At 51.4% G+C, this 19,044-nt stretch overlaps 1 long non-coding RNA gene and 1 pseudogene across 1 annotated transcript in view; both read left to right on the forward strand.

Annotated features, from left to right (window-relative positions):
- Positions 1 to 19,044, forward strand: part of LOC135271696 (uncharacterized) — a 20,373-nt gene continuing 1,329 nt past the window's right edge. Inside the window, exons 1-2 of the long non-coding RNA XR_010339833.1 lie at positions 1 to 72; positions 11,337 to 11,469. This is a non-coding gene — a long non-coding RNA (uncharacterized LOC135271696). The remainder of the gene's footprint in view (positions 73 to 11,336; positions 11,470 to 19,044) is intronic.
- LOC110568290 (small ribosomal subunit protein uS11-like) lies at positions 16,599 to 17,149 on the forward strand (annotated as a pseudogene).

Consider the following 19,044-nt stretch of genomic DNA (forward strand, 5'->3'; position numbering starts at 1 on the left):
GGGTTGCCTGCGTTCTGGGAAGTGGGACCGCGCAGGGCCGGCGACTCCCCCAGCGCGGCAGCCAGCGCTTAGGTAAGTCCATCTTTATTTATGGACGGCCGCCGCGTGCGGCTCGGGGTCCGGGCGCTGCTTTAGAGTGGCCGAGGCGCCGCTGCTGACCATGACCGCGGGGTAGAGCGGCTCGAGGAAGGCGGCCAGGAAGCGGTAGAGGAGGCTGGCGCCACCTGCCAGGCCGTAGGACAGGCAGCCGGCGCCCCAGTCGAGCGCCACGCCCAGCGTGCGGTGGTAGGCGCCGCGATGCACCGTCTGCGCGTTGTCGTGCCACACCGAGAACTTGAGCGAGTCCCACTCCAGGCACCAGGAGTAGGGGTTGCGACCCAGCAGATAGACCACGCTGCAGCGCAGGCGGCCGCGGAGCGGGGAGCGGGGGCGGTAGGTGACGCCCAGGCACACCCACGAGTTGGACACCTCCACCTCCCAGTAGTGGCGGCCCTCGGACAGGTCGCGTGAGCACAGCACCTGCGGCCACTGCTTGAAGCCCGGGAAGGGGCCGCCCTGTCTGGGGGCTCCAGGTGGATGCCCAGGTTCAGCACCGAGTGAGTCTCCTTGAGGAGGAACAGCTCCTCGCCGGCTGTGGTGGGGTCGAAGTTCAGGTTGCAGTAACCTGGGGGGTGGAGGTGGGGAAGCCGGGTCAGCAGCCCCCAGGGCAGGGCGCTGGGTTGCTAAGCATTTGCGTGGAAGTCAGGGGATGTTTCCACCCAGGCTCCTGGGAGCCATCCCTGACCCACTCACCCCTTCTGACCCTGAACTCACCCGCTGCCCAGCCATAGCCTGTAGGATGAGTGAGTGCTGCGCTAGGTCATCCTCCTCCCCCTGCCATCAGACACTAACATTAATCTCCCTTTCTGTTTGCTCAGGGACACAAGACTGAGTTGGGGCCTGGCGAATTGGCTCACGCCTGTAATCCCAGCACTTTGGGAGGCCAAGGTGGGCGGATCACCTGAGGTTATGAGTTCGAGACCAGCCTGGCCAGCATGGTGAAACTCCATTTATACTACAAATGCAAAAATTAGCTGGGCATGGTGGCGCGTGCCTGTAATCCAAGCTACTCAGGAGGCTGAGGCAGGAGAATCGCTTGAACACGTGGGGCAGAGGTTGCAGTGAGCCAGAATCCCGACACTGCACTCCAGCCTGGGTGACAGAGTGAGACTCCATCTTTAAAAAAAAAAAATGGACAGAGCCCACCAGCCGGGCATGGTGGCTCATGCCTGTAATCCCAGCACTTTGGGAGGCCGAGGCGGGTGGATCATGAGGTCAGGAGTTCAAGACCAGACTGGCCAATATGGTGAAACCCCATCTCTACTAAAAATCCAAAAATTAGCTGGGTATGGTGGCATTTGCCTGTAGTCCCAGTTACTCAGGAGACTGAGGCAGAAGAATTGCTTGAACGGGGGAGCAGAGGTTACAGTGAGCTGAGATCACGCCACTGCACTCCAGCCTGGGCGACAGAGCAAAACTCTGTCTCAAAAAAAAAAAAAGAAATGGACAGAGCCCATCCAAGCTGACTTGGGTGAAGCCCAAGGGAGGTTGGCAGGCATCTGAGTGAGGGCAGGGGTTGTGCCACACATGGGCCAAGGAGCCGCTGGGGTGGAAGTGAGTTCTTGCTTCACCCTCGGGGGTACGATGGGACAGCATCTCCTCCTTTTCCTACCAGGGGCCTGAGGTGGAGACCAAGTCCTTCTGAGGTCTCCAGTCCTAAGGGAAAGGTCAGAGCAAGAGAGAGCTGGCAGCTCCCTGGAGGTCCTGACCCGAGTAGAGGAGGGGCTGGGGAAGACGAGGCACCCAGGACCCTGCTCCTTTCCTTCCCATCCTGGAGGCTGGATCCCAGGACCCAGGACTCACACTTGAGGAGTGTCTTCCTGTCCACAGCTGTGGGCAGCCCCTCATAGGAGCTCATCTTAATGCCTGGGGGAGATGGAGGGGCTTTGCTGAGGACATTCTCATAGCCCCATATTGTCCTAGAGAGAGGCATGGGCATCCAGGGGGCTGTTGCACCTAGGGATGGTGCACACAGCAGGCAGGGCTCTCCCAGTGCCCAGAACCCCAAACACTGCCCCACAGGGCCATCCCAGCCCCTGGAATGCAGGCCCCAGGCTGCCAGGGACTCACCCTTCAGAAGGAGCTGCTTGAAGAAGCTGAGGCCCACGTCCAGCATCCGGGTCCGGAGCTCAGCCAGGGTCTCTGGCAGCTGGGAGAAGCTCTGCGTTTCCTCACAGTTGATGCCCATCAGAGGTTCCATGTGGGCTGAGAACTGCTTCAGCCTGGGGAACTCCTGGATGTAGGAAGGTGCCAGAGGTGCCATCTGTTAGCCAGGGCCTAGGCAGACGCCAGGGGCCCAGAGGCCCCCAAAACCATGGACTGGTGGAGTGGAAATTTCCCCTTTTCAAACCTGGGCATCTCCTTTCCCTCCTCCCAGCTGTTTGGACATCAGAGGTCAGGGCTTTGCCAGGGGCTTGGGCACTGTGGCCTAGTGTGCATTATTAGCCAAAGGCGATTTTCAGAAAATGATGAGAGGATTTCTGTTGCGCCTTGAACTGCATAGTAAAAGCCATTGCCAAATGCTTCCTATTCTGTGCAGGGAATAAGGTGAGCAGTCGCCCTAGACGTCTGCACAGGGTGTGTTGGCAGCTTAAGAAAGGAAGCTGGGGCCGGGCGTGGTGGCTCATGCCTGTAATCCCAGCACTTTGAGAGGCCAAGGCAGGCGGATCACCTGAGGTTGGGAGTTCAAGACCAGCCTGACCAACATGGAGAAATCTCGTCTCTACTAAAAATACAAAATTAGCTGTGTGGCTGTGGTGGCGCATGCCTGTAATCCCAGCTACTTGGGAGGCTGAGGCAGGGAATCTCTTGAACCTGGGAGGCAGAGGTTGTGGTGAACTGAGATCGTGCCATTGCACTCCAGCCTGGGCAATAAGAGCGAGACTCCGTCTCAAAAAAAAAAAAAAAGAAAGGAAGCTGGAGTTCCCAACCACCACAGGTTTTGGGCAGCTCCAGGCCTCATCCAGAAACTGCTGCTTGGCCCCACCTGCTACTTACAGCAGCAGCATTCCAGGCTTCCGGGCTAGACCAGGACTAAGGAAGGAAAAGGCATTTCACGATTCTTTTTTTTTTCTTTTTTTGAGACAGGGTCTTCATTTGTTGCCCAGGCTGCAGTCCAGTGGTGCAATCCTGGCTCACTACAACCTCCACCTCCTGGGCTGGAAAAGGGATTTCAATCCAGGCTATAGACATTGTTCTGGCCTCACTTTCAGCTGTGATCCAGGGAAATCTGAAGAAACTTAGACTGTATCAGATGCCTGGAATCCCATGTGGTCCAGGGAAACCAAGGCAGGAAAGTTGGGGTAAGGCTGAGCGCTGAAGTGGAGAAAGACAAGGGTGTTGGTGCAAGCTCAAGACAGATGGCCTGGAATGCGGAGGCTCCCGGAGGCAGAGGGATGGAAACAGTGACGTACCCTAAAGGCTGATCGCTCATCCAAGGTCTGGGCCAGATCTGGTGGTTTTTTTTTTTTTTTTTGGTTGTTTTTTATTATTATTTTTTTGAGATGGAGTTTTGCTCTTGTTACCCAGGCTGGAGTGCAATGGCGCGATCTCGGCTCACCGCAACCTCCGCCTCCTGGGTTCAGGCAATTCTCCTGCCTCAGCCTCCTGGGTAACCGGGATTACAGGCATGCGCCACCATGCCCAGCTAATTTTTTGTATTTTTAGTAGAGACGGGGTTTCACCATGTTGACCAGGATGGTCTCGATCTCTTGATCTTGTGATCCACTCACCTCGGCCTCCCAAAGTGCTGGGATTATAGGCGTGAGCCACCGCGCCCGGCCTGTTTTTTTTTTTTTTTTGAGACAGTTTTGCTCTTGTTGCCTGGTCTGGAGTGCAATAGCACAATCTTGGCTTACTGCAACCTTTGCCTCCCGGGTTCAGGTGATTCTCCTGCCTCAGCCTCCCGAGTAGCTGGGATTACAGGCACCTGCCACCATGCCTAGCTAATTTTTGTATTTTTAGTAGAGACAGGGTTTCACCATGTTGGCCAGGCTGGTCTTGAACTCTTGAGCTCAGGTGATCTGCCCACCTCAGCCTCCCAAAGTGCTGGAATTACAGGCGTCAGTCAGCATGCCCGGCCGAGATCTGGTATGTTTGTGGGTGGAGGGAGAGTGGAGGCTGCGATGGGGCCTGAACCAGAGGTTGCGGGGTGGGACCTTGCCTGCAGAAACTGCTGGTTGCTCTGGTTGATGAGCAGGGTATGGAGCCAGACGCTGTCTCCTTTCAGCTTCAGGAGCCGGTTGTGGCTCTGCTGTATGGAGCTGCTCAGCTTCTCCAGGGCTGCTGCCTCCTCCTTCTCCATGAAATCCAAGATCCTCACCTGCAGCTGTTTCACCTCCTGGATGATCTCTGAGAAGCAGGTGTTCACCTCATCTCGCATTGTCTGGATCAGTTTCTGGGGGTTGGGGAGTATGTAGAGAGGCGTCTGTGAGTTCCAGTCCAGCACCCCCACTGTCACGGCCCAGAGCCTGTCTAGGCATCCTGTCTCTGCCTGCCTGGTCCCATGCCATCCACTCCAAGTCCTAAGAGGTCTCTGTAGCTCCATGCAGGGCTCTGGGGAAGTCTGGGCCTCGGGTCGGGTGGGCCAACCTTACCGAGAGAAAGGCCACCGGGCCCTGGTGCTTCTGGCTGTCAGCAGTGATGATCGGCATCTGGTTCTCCACAGTGTCCTGGACCTTTTGAACCTCGACCTGGGGTGGGGGTTGTGGGGAGAGGTCGGGGGGAGAGGAGGAGGGGCCCCTGATTTAGAGAGGTGGCCTTGGAGAAGCCCTTCTGCAGATAGGCCCATGCCTGAGCCCAGAAGAGACATACCTTGTGCATTCATCTGCTCAGCTTCAATGACAATGAGAGGGCAGTGCTGGATGGCCCACGGTCCAGCCCTCTGCTTGGAGGGCTGCTCTCGCTCCCTGAGCGCCTGTCTCTATTTGAAGGAATCAGGTTATTTGCTCCTAACAGTGATAACCACAGAGTTTCAGGCCACAGGAAAGGGTCTTGGAGAGCTCGGGAGGCGGTGGGGCCAGGAGGGGCTTAGCAGGTACACAGCCATGTGGGCTCCCTGGGGCAGTGCTGCCAGGCCCAAATCCCACATAAGCCTTTAGTCTCCACCTATCTCAGCAACAGGCATTTTCACTGTTATAAAACAGGGCCGGGCGCGGTGGCTCACGCCTGTAATCCCAGCACTTTGGGAGGCTGAGGCGGGTGGATCACAAGGTCAAGAGATCGAGACCATCCTGGTCAACATGGTAAAACCCCGTCTCTACTAAAAATACAAAAAAAAATTAGCTGGGCACAGTGGCGCGTGCCTGTAATCCCAGCTACTCAGGAGGCTGAGGCAGGAGAATCGCTGGAACCCAGGAGGCGGAGGTTGCGGTGAGCCGAGATCGCGCCATTGCACTCCATCCTGGGTAACGAGAGCGAAACTCTGTCTCAAAAAAAAAAAAGAAAAAAAAAAAAACAATGCGATTCCAAGTGCTATCCATGAATCACTGCTGGTCCTTAGCAAAATAAGAAGCTCACGCCAGGTTGTAAATCAGTGTGATCAATGTAGTCTGTCCTTCACTGACAAGTCTTTTTTTCTTTTTGAGACGGAGTTTCGCTCTTGTTACCCAGGCTGGAGTGCAATGGCGCGATCTCGGCTCACCGCAACCTCCGCCTCCTGGGTTCAGGCAATTCTCCTGCCTCAGCCTCCTGAGTAGCTGGGATTACAGGCACGCACCACCGTGCCCAGCTAATTTTTTGTATTTTTAGTAGAGACGGGGTTTCACCATGTTGACCAGGATGGTCTCGATCTCTTGACCTCGTGATCCGCCTGCCTTGGCCTCCCAAAGTGCTGGGATTACAGGCGTGAGCCACTGCGTCCGGCCCCCTTTTTTTTTTTTTTAAAATCAGTCTTGCTTTGTGGCCCAGGCTGGAGCACAGTGGTGCAATCTCAGCTCACTGAAACCTCCGCCTCCCCAGCTCAAGCCATCTTTCCACCTCAGCCTCCTGACCACCACGCCAGGCTAATTTTTCTACTTTTTGTAGAGATGGAGTCTTGCCATGTTGCCCAAGCTGGTCTCAAACTCCTGAGCTCAAGTGATCCACCTGCCTCGGCCTCTCAAAGTGCTGGGATTACAGGAGTGAGCCACCACGCCCAGCTGTTTTACAAAATCTTGCAATGTAAAAAGTGTCAGCCAGGGCCGGCCAATCACAGCACTTTGGGAGCCCGAGGCTGGTGGATCACGAGGGTAGGAGTTTGAGACCAGCCTGGCCGACATGATGAAAACCCGTCTCTACTAATAATACAAAAATTAGCCGGGCGTGGTGACACATGCCTATAATCCCAGCTACTCGGGAGGCTGAAGCAGGAGAATCACTTGAATCCAGGAGCTGGAGATTGCAGTGAGCCCAGATCACACCACTGCCCTCCGGCCTGGGCAAAGGAGCAAGACTCCATCTCAAAAAAACAGAAAAGAAAAAAGAAAAACATGTCAGTCGGATGCAGTGGCTCACGCCTGTAATCCCAGCACTTTGGGAGGCTGAGGCAGGCAGATCACGAGGTTAGGAGTTTGAGACCAGCCTGGTCAACATGATGAAGCCCCGTTTCTACTAAAAATACAAAAATTAGCCAGGTGTGGTGATGTGTGCCTATAATCCCAGCTACTCAGGAAGCTGAGGCAGGAGAATTGCTTGAACCTGGGAGGCAAAGGTTGCAGTGAGCAGAGATTGAGCCACTGCACTCCAGCCTGGGAGACAGAGCAAGATATTGACACGGAAACACACACACACACACACACACACACAGAAAAGAAAAAAGTGTCAACCGAACTAATTCTGCTTAGTGAAGTTGGTTTATGCTCTGGCACAAATTCCTTATCTTGCTATGAATCACTGACAGGGCTATGTTAGAATAGCACTGTTCATGGAATATACATGATAGGAAATCTAAAATATAAGAATTCCACTATTAAAAAATACAGTCACAGAAACATTCAGAGTAGTTAAAAAAAAAAAAAATACAAATAGGCCAGGAGGAGTGGCTCAGGCCTGTAATCCCAGCACTCTGGGAGGCCGAGGCACTTAATTCAAGGTCCAGAATTAAAGATCAGCCTGGTTAACATGGTGAGGTCAACCCCATCTCTACTGAAAATACAAAACGTAGCCGGGCGTAGTGGCTAACACCTGTAATCCCAGCTACTTGGGAGGCTGAGGCAGGAGAATCGCTTAAACACAGGAGGCAGAGGTTGCAATGAGTCGAGATCGTGCCGTTACACTCCAGCCTGGTCGCCAAGAGCAAAACTCTGTCTCAAAAAAAAAAGAAAAAAAAAGAAAGAAAAGAAAATGGAGGAAATGGTTCACACAGCCTAAGGGGATGCTGTATTTTGATATGTGGATCTAGGCTTCATACATACAATTCTGAATCCTTACTCATTTAACTCACTAGTACCTTTTTATGTCACAACATGACCCCAGTGACCATGACTTTAATAGCTGCTTCATTTTCTTTTTTTTCTTTTTTTCTTTTTTTTTTTTGAGATGGAGTTTCGCTCTTGTTACCCAGGCTGGAGTGCAATGGCGCGATCTCGGCTCACCACAACCTCCGCCTCCTTGGTTCAGGCAATTCTCCTGCCTCAGCCTCCTGTGTAGCTGGGATTACAGGCATGTGCTACCATGCCCAGCTAATTTTTTGTATTAGTAGAGACGGGGTTTCACCATGTTGACCAGGATGGTCTCGATCTCTTGACCTCGTGATCCACCTGCCTCGGCCTCCCAAAGTGCTGGGATTACAGGCTTGAGCCACCGCGCCTGGCCTTTTTTTTTTTTTTTTATTTTAATAGAGATGGGGTTTCACCATCTTGGCCAGGCTGGTCTTGAATTCCTGACCTCGTGATCCACCCATCTCGGCCTCCCGAAGTGCTGGGATTACAGGCTTGAGCCACCGCGCCTGGCCAGCTGCTTGATTTTCTTCCAAGGAAACGTGAAAGACCCCAAGAACTGAGAGTCCCCCACCTCCCCCCACCTCACCTCCTTGTGGGCGCGCTCTTCCTCCAGCGAGGTGACGTCATGGTTCTTGTGCTCCTCCAGTAGACAGACCCCGCACATGCCGCAGCCTTCCATGCGACAGTACATCTGCCGCAGACTGTGGTGCTTCCGGCACAAGCAGTTCTTGAGATCCCACACGGGCTCCAGCAGCTGGTGGTCCTTGAACATCTGGTCTTCGAAGTGGCTGCGCAGGTGTTTCTCGCACAGGAGGCCACGCACTGCAGGCACAACTTGACAGATTTGAGCTTTGGGGTGGAATAAAAGTCGCAGGCCACGTCCTGGGACCGAGCCAGGGGCCACAAGGACCCTGAGGCCTGGCCCTTGGCCTGGATGAAGCTGGCCACCATCTCCCCCAGAATGACATTCTTACAAAGGCAGGGCCTGGAGGGGTAGCCCTCTTGGCACTGGGGGCAATAGAGCTTCTCGCCCATGGCAGCCTGGTGGTTCCAGAAACCTTGGAGGCAGCTCATGCAGAAGTTGTGACCGCAGGCGGTGGTGACCGGGTTGCAGAACACCTCTCGGCAAACGGGACAGAGGAGTTGGTCCTCTAGCATGCGGAGATTGCTGTTGTTCCTCAGGAGCTGGACTTGGGGAGGTCTCAAGGGCTGGACAGGGGGCTGCAGTGCTGGGCCTTGGTCCTTGTTCTGTAGTGACCCTGGGAAGATGGAGCAAAGCCATGCAGAAGCCGAGACCGGGGCAGGGCGGGGGGGCATTGAGGAAGTTCTCCCGTCCTCCTCTTAGTAGCAACTGTCTGCCCATGGCAGGCAGGGACTGTCATTGACCAACCCACTTGGGGGACATAAATTGAAGATTGTGGGCTGGGTGCAGTGGCTCACGCCTGTAATCCCAGCACTTTGGGAGGCCGAGGTGGGCCGATTACCCGAGGTTAGGAGTTCCAGACCAGCCTGGCCAGCATGGTGAAACTCCATCTCTACTAAAAATACAAAAATTAGCTAGGTGCCTGTAATCCCAGCTACTCAGGAGGCTGGGGCAGGAGAATCGCTTGAGCCTGGGAGGCGGAGGCTGCAGGGAGCTGACATTGTGTGACTGCACTCCAGCCTGGGCCACAGAGCAAGACTCAGTTTCAAACACAAAGAAGACTGTTCTTCTTGTTCCAGTCCTGATTTCTGGAACACAAGAGCGCTGACAGGCAGAAGGAAGTTACATTGTGACGAGGGAAAGGAGCTGCTTTCTTGGAGGAAGAGTTAGGAGCCTAAGTACTTATGTGAAACTCTCTGCATGTCAGGGAGAGCTGGATGCTTGGCTGCCCTGTGACAACAGGAAAAAGAACCTTGGGCACTCAGGCACCTGGCCCTTGTCCCAGCCCCACTCTCCAGATGCTGGGAGGGTCCCCATCAGTCCATTGTGCCCACACCCCAAGCGGTTTGCATCTTTTGGGGTCTGACAGCCGCCTCCTCACCTTTCCCTTTGGCTGATGTTTTGCTATCTCCCTATCCAGGCGTCTTCCCTCCTTGAAGGTTGCCTGCAGTTTTGCTCCCTGAGGTCATAATTCAAGCTTGACCAGCCCCAGCATTTCGCTTGTGATATCAGCAGGGCAGACGGTGCCACTGGACAGGCTGCGATGCTGATTTAGTCTGCGTCTCTAGGAGCAGTTTGTCCAGAGCTTTTGTCCCAGGAGACAGAGTCACTGCTGACAGTTCATTTAATCTCTCTGGATCATGGTTCTTTTTCCTTGCTTGCTTTCTTTCTTGCTTGTTTGCTTCTCTTTTTGTGAGATGGAGTCTCACTGTGTCACCCAGGCTGGAGTGCAGTGGCGGCTCACTGCAACCTCTGCCTCCCAGGTTCAAGCGATTCTCCTGCTTCAGCCTCCTGAGTAGCTGGGATTACAGGTGTCCACCACCACGTCTGGCTAAATTTTTGTATTTTTAGTAGAGACGGGTTTTCACCATGTTGGCCAGTCTCAAACTCCTGACCCCACGTGATCTACCTGCCTCGGCTTCCCAAAGTGGTGGGATTACAGATGTGAGCCACCTTGCCTGGTCTGATTTTCAGCCTTTCTTACTTAGGAATACATACACTTTCCCTTTTAAATATGGCTTTTGCTGCACCCCATAGTAAAGCAGCATTATCATTTTCACTAAATTAAAAACACATTTTCTTTTTTGAGACGGAGTCTTTCTCTGTTGCCCAGGCTGGAGTGCAGTGGCACAATCTCGGCTCCCTTCAACCTCAGTCTCCCGGGTTCAAGCGATTCTCCTGCCTCAGCCTCCCGAGTAGTTAGGACTACAGGTTCATGCCACCACGTCTGGCTAATTTTTTGTATTTTTAGTAGAAATGGGGTTTCACTGTGTTAGCCAGGATGGTCTCAATCTCCTGACTTCGTGATCTGCCCGAGTTGGTCTCCCAAGGTGCTGGGATTACAGGCGTGAGCCTCCATGCCCAGACATTAAAAACATTTTCTAATTTCTGTTGTGATTTATTATTTGACCTCCTATTTATTTGTTTATTGAGACAGAGTCTTGCTCTGTCACCCACGCTGGCATGCGGTGGCGTGATCTCTGCTCACTGCAACCTCTGCCTCCCAGGTTCAAGCACTTCTTCTGCCTCTCAAGTAGCTGGGACTACAGGTGTGTGCCACCACGCCCAGCTAATTTTTGTATTTTTTTGTAGAGGTGGGGTTTTGCCATGTTGCCCAGACTGGTTTTGAACTCCTGGGCTCTAGTGATCACACCTTGACCTCCCAAAGTACTGGGATTACAGGCGTGAACCACTGCACCCGGCCCACTGGGATTACAGGCGTGAACCACTGCACCCGGCCCACTGGGATTACAGGCGTGAACCGCTACACCCGGCCCACTGGGATTACAGGCGTGAACCGCTGCACCCGGCCCACTGGGATTACAGGCGTGAACCGCTGCACCCGGCCCACTGGGATTACAGGCGTGAACCGCTGCACCCGGCCCACTGGGATTACAGGCGTGAACCGCTGCACCCGGCCCACTGGGATTACAGGCGTGAACCGCTGCACCCGGCCCACTGGGATTACAGGCGTGAACCGCTGCACCCGGCCCACTGGGATTACAGGCGTGAACCGCTGCACCCGGCCCTAATTGTATTTTTTACTTCTAACATTTCTACTTGCCTCCTCTTGTTTTGCTTCTCCAAGGCTTATCACTGCTTGTTCCGAGAATGCTTTCTAAGCAGCAGTAGACTTGAGAATGTTATTAGCTGCTACTGTTTGTTTTCCTTCTAAGGTCCTAAGTCAGCCAAAACCAGAATGGAACAAACAAAAAAATCTCAAGGGTATATAGCTTTCAAGGCCTCGCTGGCAAACAGCGAAACGGGGACATCAAATAGATTCTGGAGTGATCTTCAGTGGTTATCCAGGTAAGACATTTCTTCGCATTTTTCCTTTTGAAATGTTGAGGTTGAGATACACAGAAGTACAGAGGGGAAAAAACCCCCAAGTCTTTTAAAAATAATGTCTTCATTTAGAAATATGACTGATGGGGGCTTGGCAGGGGTTACTAGGATCTGAAAGAGGCTGAGTTTCATCTTCCAGCCCAACTGTCCACATTTAGAACTGACAACATTCATGAACTAAGTCAACATCCACCAAAAATAACATAAGATAATGCTTACTGTTTTGGAGGATGAAAATGACACACACAGACCTCACCCACCGATCTCCAAGCTGGGACAACAAACGCTTGCATTTAAACTTCTCTAAAATGTCAAATTAGCATATTCTTTCCCTCAATGTAAAGTTTCAATAAACTTGACTAAATCTGCCTTTATTTTAAAAACCTTACAAAAGATGTATTTAAATGCTTGAAGAAATTAACTTTAGGCCGGGCGTGGTGGCTGTGGCTCTTGCCTGTAATTCCAGCACTTTGGGAGGCCAAGGCAGGCGGATCACCTGAGGTCAGGAGTTGGAGACCAGCCTGACCAACATGGTGAAACACCGTCTGTACTAAAAATACAAAATTAGGCAGGCATGGTGGCACATGTCTGTAATCCCCAGGTACTTGGGAGGCTGAGGCAGGAGAATTGCTTGAACCTGGGAGGTGGAGGTTGCAGTGAGATGAGATCGTGCCATTGTACTCCAGCCTGGACGACAGAGTGAGACTCTGTCTCAAAAAAAGAAACCAATCTTGTTTCACTATTATCTGCTTTCATTTCTCCTTTCCTCACTGGAGTATTTAAAGCAAAGGCCAAACATGAATTTTCATCCACAAACATGGATATCCTTACTTTTTTTTTTTTTTTTTTTTGAGACGGAGTTTCGCTCTCGTTACCCAGGCTGGAGTGCAATGGCGTGATCTCGGCTCACTGCAACCTCCGCCTCCTGGGTTCAGGCAATTCTCCTGCCTCAGCCTCCTGAGTAGCTGGGATTACAGGCACACGCCACCATGCCCAGCTGATTTTTTGTATTTTTAGTAGAGACAGGGTTTCACCATATTGACCAGGATGGTCTCGATCTCTAGACCTCGTGATCCACCCACCTCAGCCTCCCAAAGTGCTGGGATTACAGGCGTGAGCCACCGCGCCCGGCCGAATATCCTTACTTTTAAGAGACAAGAATTATCTCTTTTGAAAACCCAACTTCACTCAGTAGAAAAAGAAGAAAATTGCATGAAAAAGAAAAAAAAGAAGAAAAAGAAAACCAAACCCCAACAATATTATTCTCTTTCTCTCTCTCACACACACGTTCCTTTATTTTTATTTATTTATTCATTTTTTTTTTTTTTTTTTTTTTTGGAGACAGTCTCACTCTGTTACCCAGGCTGGAGTGCAGTGGAACAATCTTGGCTCACTGAAACTTCCTCCTCCTGGGTTCAAGCGATTCTCCTGCCTTAGCCTCCCAAGTAGCAGGGACTACAGGAGCGCACCACCACGCCCTGGTAATTTTTTTTTCTTTTTTTTTAAGACGGGGTTTCACCATGTTGATCAGGCTGGTCTTGTCAACCTCAGGTGATCTGCCCACCTTGGCCTCCAAAGTGCTTGGATTACAGGCGTCAGCCACCACGCCTGGCCAATTTTTGTATTTTTAGTAGAGACGAAGTTTCACCCTGTTGGCCAGGCTGGTCTTGATCTCTTGACCTTGTTATCTGCCCACCTTAACTCCCAAAGTGCTGGGATTACAAGTGTGAGGAACTGCGCCTGGCCCACATATTTCTTTATATTTGTCAAAGTTTAAATGTCTCTAATTGTCATATAAATGCATTTTTTTTTTTTAGCCTTGCAGTAGCTGCCGATATAAATGCATTTTTACTGTTAGAATCAGGATCTAACAAAAAATACAAAACAAAGGCCAGGCGTGGTGGCTCACTCCTGTAATCCCAGCACTTTGGGAGGCCAAGGCGGGTGGATTGCCTGAGCTCAGGAGTTCAAGACCAGCCTGGGCAACACAGTGAAACCCCGTCTCTCCAAAAAAAAAAAATTAGCCAGGCATGGTGGCACCCCCCTCAGTCCCAGCTGTGGGAGGCTGGGGTGGGAGGATTGCTTGGGCCTCGGAGGTTGAGGCTACACTGAGTGGAGATTGTATCAGTGCACACTCCAGCCTGGGCAACAGAGTAAGACCCTGTCTCAAAAATAATAATAAAAATAACTGGGCCACGTGTAGTGGCTCATGCCTCTAATCCCAGCACTTTGGGAGGCCAAGGCAGGTGGATCAGCTGAGATCAGGAGTTTGAGACCAGTGTGGCCAACATGGTGAAACTCCGACTCTACTAAGAATACAAAAATTAGCCAGGTGTGATGGCGTGTGGCTGTAGTCCCAGGGGCTGGGGAGGCTGAGGCAGGAGAATCACTTGAACCCAGGAGGTGGAGCTTTCAGTGAGCCAAGATCTCACCACTACAGTCCAGCCTGAGTGACACAGAAAGACTTCAGCTCAAAAAATAATAATAACAGCTCCATCTCCTACGATTTCCCCTTGCCACTTTTTTGTTGAAGAAACAGAGTCGTTTGCCCTTTGCAGTTTCTCCTTTCTGGGTGTGGCTGGTTGGATATCCATGTACCATTTCACCTGTTCCTGTATTCTCAGCATTTCCTGTAAGCTGCTGGGATTCAGGTGCAGTTTTTGGTGGGCGTCTTTCATACGTGGTGTCGTCTATTTCTGATTGCTTAAAATCAGGAGGCACGGATGTTTGGCTCTCTTTGCCTGGTTCATGTTGATTCTGTACTGAACATCGTGTATAAGGAACTGGAGTGTTGACTGAAGGCTAAGGATGGTACTATATTCCTTCAGAACGGATTTATGACTGTTACTGGCAGGAGGCTAGAAACACCAGCAGTCCTAAATCACCTTAGTCTAATCAGGGACTAGATGATTGAAAGCTGGACTCCAAGAACCACATACCAATCAAATAGATATTCCAGAAAAAAAAGAGAAAAATTAAAAAAAGAAAAGAAAGCTGGATTCCAGTCCTTTCGGAGGTCTGGTCTATTTTGGCTTATCCTGCCTCCCGGGGATCCCAACCCTAAGCACAGAGGCTTTACCTGGGCCCTTCCCTGGCACAGACTGATCTCCAATATTTCTTTCATATCCCTGTGAGCCAGGAGCAGCTTTGACAGCTTCTCAGATGCCTCTACCAGAATCAGCAGATCCACTAAGGAAAAATGCTGGGTCACTTCTCTGGGTTTCCTTCTTCTACTGATCTAGGCCCTGTAATTCTTTGCTAGAATTCACTGGCACGCACATGCGCACACGTGCGCACACACACATGCACACCACATGTATATGTATGCGTGTCTCTCTTTTTCTAGCTCTTTTCAGGGAGAATGTTGGTCAGAATTATGTGGTCCACAATTCTTAGAAATTCAGTATCATTTGGCTTTTTTTTTTGAGACAGAGTCTTGCTCTGTTGCCAGGCTGGAGTGCAGTAGTGCAATCTTGGCTCACTACAACCTCTGCCTCCTGGGTTCAAGCAGTTCTTCTGCCTCAGCCTCCCAAGTAGCTGGCACTACAGGCACACGCTGCCATGCCCAGCTAATTTTTGTATTTTTAGTAAAGACAGGGTTTCACCGTATTGGTCAGGCTGGTCTTGAACTCCTGACCTCATGATCCGCCTGCCTCCCAAAGTGCTGGGATTACAGGCGTGAGCCACCATGCCCGGCCAACCTTTTGTATATGCATGGAGGTTTTCATCATGTAATGTGAGTCACGCCTCACTAAGTTGAGTTTCACTCTCTTAGTTTAAGAACGCTCGTGTTGTTGAAGTGTATGGGCTCTGGAGCCTGACTACTGGATCTGCCTGAAGGCCAGTCTCCTTTGCCTTTGAGCCTCAGTTTCCCCAACCCACCTAAGAGCTGTGTGACCTGGGGCAAATTACCTCACATTTCTGCCCAGAACTCTTCTTCAGAAAAATGGGGTAAAAATACCTCCTAAGTGCTTCGAAGACCATGGGGATTAAAAAAAAAACCAAAACCTCCTAAGGTGGTCGTGATGATTAAGTGAATGAACACACTCCGAACAGTGCTACTGGGGACTCAGACCTGACGGCTACTGCTTTTATCTTTCTTTCTTTCCTTTTTTTTTGAGACAGAGTCTCACTCTTTTATCCAGGCTGGAGTGCAGTGGCTTGATCTAGGCTCACTGCAGCCTCTGTCTCCCAGGCTCCAGCGATTTTCCTGCCTCAGCCTCCTGAGTCGCTGGGGTTACAGGCGTGTGCCATCACACCTGGCTAATTTTTGTATTTTTAGTAGAGACAGGGTTTCACCATGTTGGCCAGGCTGGTCTTGAACTCCTGACCTCATGATCCGCCCGCCTCGGCCTCCCAAAGTGCTGAGATTACAGGTGTGAGCCACCGCGCCCGGCCTATTGCTTTACTCCATCACTCAGGTTGCTGGGAGGTTAAGTGAGAACTTTAGTAGAAATGCTGAAAGAGCCTAGTACTGAGTCTATAGGTTGATCATGATTGGATCACCCTTCTGAGGGGCAGCCTTATGCCCCAGCTTGTCTTCCTAAGACCTTCACCCAGGTCCCTCTGACTCAACCTGCCTAGAATTGAACTCACTCTCACTCCAAACCAGCTCCCCACTCTCGTTTTCCCAGACCAAACCTGACCATCCCTCCAGGCTCATCCAGTTCCCTAAGCTCCCTCTCTATGTCCTGCAGAGTCTACGTTTTTTTTTTTTTTTTAAGAGACGGGGTTTCATCATGTTGACCAGGCTGGTCTTGAACTCCTGACCTCATTATCCACCATCCTTGGCCTCCCAAAGTGCTGGGGTTACGGGCATGAGCCACCACGCCTGGCCCTACCTTTTAATCTTTTTTTTTGGGAAGGAGTCTCTCTCTGTCGCCCAGCCTGGAGGTTGGAGTGCAGTGGCGCAATCTCGGCTCACTGCAACCTCCACCTCCTGGAGTTCAAGCGATTCTCCTGCTTCAGCCTCCTGACAACGTCTGGCTGGGCGTAGTGGCTCACGCCTGTAATCCCAGCACTTTGGGAGGCCAAGGCGGGCAGATCACGAGGTCAGGAGATCGAGACCATCCTGGCAAACGTGGTGAAACCCCGTCTCTACTAAAAATACAAAACTTAGCTTTCTGGTGTGGAGTGTGGAGATGGCGTGCAAAAATGGCACCTCAAAAGGGGAAGGAAAAGAAGGAAGAACAGGTTGTCAGCCTCGGACCTCAGGTGGCTGAAGGAGAGAATGTGTTTGGTGTCTGCCATATCTTTGCATCCTTCAGTGACACTGATCTTTCTGGCAAAGAAATCATCTGCCGTGTGACTGGTGGGATGAAGGTGAAGGCAGACCAAGATGAATCCTCGCCATATGCTGCTATGTTGCCTGCCCAGGATGTGGCCCAGAGGTGCAAGGAGGAGCTGGGTGTCACTGTCCTACACATCAAACTCCGGGCCACAGGAGGAAATAGGACCAAGATCCCTGGACCTGGGGCCCAGTTGGCTCTTAGAGCCCTTGCCTGCTCGGGTATAATATCAGGCGGATTGAGGACATCACCCCCATCCCCTCTGACAGCACCCACAGGCAGGGGGATCGCCATGGTAGTCATCTGTGAACAAGACTTCTCAAAATATTTTGTTAATAAATTGCCTTCATGTAAAATAAAACAACAAAAATTAGCTGGGCACGGTGGCGCATGCCTGTAATTCCAGCTACTCAAGAGGCTGAGGCAGGAGAATCGCTTGAACTAGGGAGGTTGAGATTGCAGGGATCCGAGATCATGCCATTGCATTCCAGCCTGGGCAAGAGCAAAACTCTGTCTAAAAAAAACCAAAAAAACAAAACAAAAAAAAACAGGGTCTCACTCTGTCTCTCATGCTAGAGAGCATAGCTCACTGCAGCTTTGAAATCCTGGGCTCAAGTGATCCTCCCACCTCAGCTTTCTGGGTAGTTGGAACTGCAGGCATGTGTCATTACACCTGGCTAATTAAAAAAACATGCGTATATAGATGCAGCCTCACTATATAGCCCAGCCTGGTCTTGAACTCCTGGCCTCAAGCAGTCCTCCCACCTCAGCCTCCCAAAGTACTGGGATTGTAGGCATGAGCCACTGTGCCTGGCAATTAGGAGCAATTAACATAGCCTAGAAATACTGTCTCTGAGACAGGGACACAATGATTTGGCACTTCATGTCTATTTTGGAGGGAGGGAGGGATTAGTTTTGAAGGGATCCATGGAGGCATGAAGTTGTTTTTCACCATCCTTTTTTTTTTTTTTCCAAGACAGAGTTTTGCTCTTATTGCCCAGGCTGGAGTGCAGTGGCGGGATCTCGGCTCACTGCAACCTCTGCCTCCTGGGTTCAAGTGATTCTCCTGCCTCAGCCTCTTGAGTAGCTGGGATTACAGGCGCCCACCACCATGCCTGGCTAATTTTTTGTATTTTTAGTAGAGACAGGGTTTCACTATGTTGGCCAGGCTGGTCTCAAACTCCTGACCTGAGGTGATCTGCCCGCCTCGGCCTCCCAAAGTGCCGAGATTTCAGGTGTGAGCCACGGCACCTAGCATTTTTCACCATCCTATGCAAGCTAAGTGTGTGCAGAAGTGTGTACCTATAGGGGAATCAAAGGCGGGCTGAGCCAGTTAGCCCTTCGTCATCTCTCAGCCCCAATCCCACCCTCTGAACTCTGCCCCAAGCTGCATTTCCCCCCTCCTACCTCACCCTGGTAGGACAGGCTGAGGGAGACTGCAAGGCAAGAGAAAAAAAGGGACAGTGTGTTTCCTGTTGTCAGCCAGACCACAGAACACTGCTGGGTGCTGGCATAGCTGATTCCAGGAGTGGTGTTGGTTTCTTGATGGTTTCTCTACCCTCTGAGAGGCAGCAGCTGCCGCTGGCCAGCACCTCCTCCACTGGGCCCTTCCTCTTGAGTCTCCATTTTATTTTATTTTTTGAGACAGAGTCTCTCTCTGTTGCCCAGGCTGGAGTGTATAGTTCACTCTCGGCCCCCTGCAACCTCCACCTCCCAGGTTCAAGCGATTCTTGTGCCTCAGCTGCCCAAGTAGCTGGGATTACAGGCGTGCACCACCACGACTGGCTGATTTTTGTATTTTTAGTAGAGACAGGGTTTCACTGTGTTGGCCAGGCTGGTCTTAAACATCTGACCTCAAGTGATCTGCCTCAGCCTCCCAAAGTGCTGAGATTACAGGTGTGAGCTGCCGTGCTTGGCCTTATTTTATTTTAAATTTAATTTTATGTAGAGACAGGGGTCTCACCATGATGCCCAGGCTGATGGCAAACTCTTGGGCTTAAGAAATCCTCCCAGGTTGGCTCCCAAAGTGCAGGTGAATCTCTCTTTTTTTTTTTTTCGAGATGTTGTTTCACTTGCTACCCAGGCTGGAGTGCAATGGCGTGATCTCTGCTCACAGCAACCTCCGCCTCCTGGGTTCAAGTGATTCTCCTGCCTCAGCCTCCTGAATAGCTGGGATTACAGGCACGTGGCACCACGCCTGGCTAATTTTGTATTTTTTAGTAGAGACAGGTTTTCTCCATATTGGTTAGGC

The sequence above is a fragment of the Aotus nancymaae genome, unplaced genomic scaffold, assembly GCF_030222135.1.
Source record: "Aotus nancymaae isolate 86718 unplaced genomic scaffold, 86718_ANA_hifiasm-v0.15.2.pri h1tg000089l, whole genome shotgun sequence".
NCBI lineage: Eukaryota > Metazoa > Chordata > Mammalia > Primates > Aotidae > Aotus > Aotus nancymaae.